We start from the raw sequence: 3,214 nt of genomic DNA on the forward strand, positions 1-3,214 counted from the left end.
TATTTTATGAGGCTTTTTAAATGACATATATCTAATTTGCATACTTAATAAAAAGAAAAATCAGGTCTGAGGTTATTATTAAATTGTGTATTTCACTTTGAAGACACTCAAGAGAAACAGGTTTAAACAACAGGTTTTTTTTTTTGGAAAAATCATTTCTTTATTGTTTTTTTGCCATTTGTTCAGTATAAAACCTATCATAAATGCAGTAATTATTAACATTTTGAGAATTCCTCTCTAATATTATTCTTAATATGGTATAATAATAATACTAGGTATGAGCATGTAAGAATGCAGAAAGTTGCTAGTGACTGAAGTGTGAAGGTTGTGCAGTGTCCTTGCATGATGTTTTCCAGGTAGATACAGCCTTGATGAACTCCAACTGTTGTACTGAAGAATTCTCCAAGTCGGTTGTTTAGGAGAACTGCACTGCTTGAGTGCTTGTACAGTTATTACTTCAGTGAGGTGGCCATTAATGTTGTAATTTCTCATCACTGCCCACTGTTTAAGGTCAATAAAGTTGTGTAAGAGGTCATGTTGCTGTTGCAGATGTTGCTCAGTCAGTACCTTCTTACTTTCTAGTTTACCATGTTACACCTTAATTTACATTCCTATCCTGTAGTTTACCATGTTACACCTTAATTTACATTCCTATCCTGTAGTTTACCATGTTACACCTTAGTTTACATTCTTATCATGTAGTTTACCATGTTACACCTTAGTTTACATTCTTACCCTGTAGTTTACCATGTTACACCTTAGTTTACATTCTTATCATGTAGTTTGCCATGTTACACCTTAGTTTACATTCTTATCCTGTAGTTTACTGTGTTACACCTTAGTTTACATTCTTACCCTGTAGTTTACCATGTTACACCTTAGTTTACATTCTTACCCTGTAGTTTACCATGTTACACCTTAGTTTACATTCCTACCCTGTAGTTTACCATGTTACACCTTAGTTTACATTCTTACCCTGTAGTTTACCATGTTACACCTTAGTTTACATTCTTACCCTGTAGTTTACCATGTTACACCTTAGTTTACATTCTTATCCTGTAGTTTACCATGTTACACCTTAGTTTACATTCTTACCCTGTAGTTTACCATGTTGCACCTTAGTTTACATTCTTACCCTGTAGTTTACCATGTTACACTTTAGTTTACATTCTTATCCTGTAGCTTACCATGTTACACCTTAGTTTACATTCTTACCCTGTAGTTTACCATGTTACACCTTAGTTTAAATTCTTGTAATGTAGTTTACCATGTTACACTTTAATTTATGATTAATTTTCTATAACAGCAGCTTATTCTAATACATCTAATACAATTCTACATACATATTCTGTATGGAGAAATGTGTTTATTTGACAATTATGGAAGGAGTCTCCAGTGTCAGTGCTTCGTAACAGTCAGAGATAAAGCTGGGAGTTTTCAGTAAAAGCTATTCTCTTATATTTGACCATTTTAGAGGAGCATTCCTTAAAATATAATTCAAGTTTTGCTTTAATGACTGAAGGCCATGAGCGATCTGCTTAACAAGTGCACTTAGCAGCAGGTCGTATCCAAATGGCATACTTGTGTCCGTGAAATTCAATCCGAACTGATAAACTATAAAATTTTTAACAGGTGTTACTGGACTCCAAGCAGGATGGCTAGACTTAAATTAAGAGATCATGACCTGTGCTGGCGATGTAATATCGATAGTGGTACTATGGTTCATATGTTGTATGAATGTGATAAGGTTAAAGAACTGTGGGAAAAGATTGTACATTTTGTTAATAACATTTTCAGCCTAACATAAGAACCCTGCTCTCTGTATGTTGGGTATTTTACCAGAAGATGCGTGCCTCTCTCGGCAACAAAGGCAATGGTGCCGTCTAGCTATGGTGTCTGGGCTAAGGGTGGGTGGGTCAATTGTTAAATGTCATTTTCATATGTCATAGTGTCATATCTCTGTCTGTCATTGTTAAGTGTTATATTAAGTCAGATCTGTTACTGTCAATCGTTTAAATCATGTTCGGATTGTTTTATTGTGTTAAAAAAAAAGCAAAATAAAAAAAAAAGTGCACTTAGCTAGCAAGCTTTTTCCTCAAATTACAATGGTCTAGAAATGTCCTAAAACCCTTTTCACAAGGGGAAGAAAGTTAAAATTAATTTTATTTTGACATGCATCAAAAACCTTTTTGGGTTCAAATTTGTCTCTGACTTATTGGCATTTATACTTGCACTTACCTCAGTCTTGGGCATTGGTGTCGCTAACTATGGACTTGGTCTCACCTGAGAGCAATAATGCTCATGGTGTCTTTTCTTTTCACATGGACAAAGTTGGACAAGCAGTAATTCCTTCTTTTAAAAACAGCCCAATTGTTGGTGCAATGCATAATTGAAGCCATATAGTTATAGTAAATATAGTAAAGGCTTGGCCTCGAAAAGGATTTGATGGTTTTATATCTCAATCTTGACTTGGTCTCGCTTTTATTTGGACTTGATCTTGATTTGGCCTAGACCCCCTTAAGACTTGGTCCTGTGTCCATCTTGGCTAGTGCTGGTCTTGACAATGGAGGTCTTGACTCCAGCCCTATTCAAAAATCTGCTGAAATATATCAAATCTTAATGCTAATAGCTCACAGCGGGTTAATCTACATGTTCATCTTCCTCAGTAGATGTTTTGTTAATGCATTTAAAGCTCAATAGCCCGTTTTTCTTCTCCTCGGTGTGAACAGCTACATATTTTACATTTCAAAAAGAGAATCAATGATCTGTTTTTTCAGCTGTGTTGAACATTGACAGTAAGAGTGAAGGCAAATTTGGTTATTAATAGTTATAAAATTACTGTGCAATTCGACTTCTGCAGCTCTCAGCACATGCAGTATGGTGAGGTGTCTATCCGTAATAAAGTGTGCCAAAATATATATGGAATAATACATGCGCTGTGTGTGGGAGTGAGCGGGAGTGTGTTAGTGCCACATAAGCTGTTATGGCAGGGCTGATAGCGCGGCCTCGTGTTCACACTAACCAGTTTACCAATTCCATTATGCTAAGCCCGTACACACTTGCTGCTGATGAACGATTAGGAAATGCGTAATCTCCCGTCGCACCATCGCCGCGCTGCGACAGGGAAATTTCATTTATCCTATCCAATTTTTCTCCTTATTTAAGAAAATAAATTACTCTCCCTCAGTAATCAGATCCATAGCAGGGCTGGTTC

The sequence above is a fragment of the Pangasianodon hypophthalmus genome, chromosome 11, assembly GCF_027358585.1.
Source record: "Pangasianodon hypophthalmus isolate fPanHyp1 chromosome 11, fPanHyp1.pri, whole genome shotgun sequence".
In the NCBI taxonomy this organism is placed as follows: Eukaryota; Metazoa; Chordata; class Actinopteri; order Siluriformes; family Pangasiidae; genus Pangasianodon; species Pangasianodon hypophthalmus.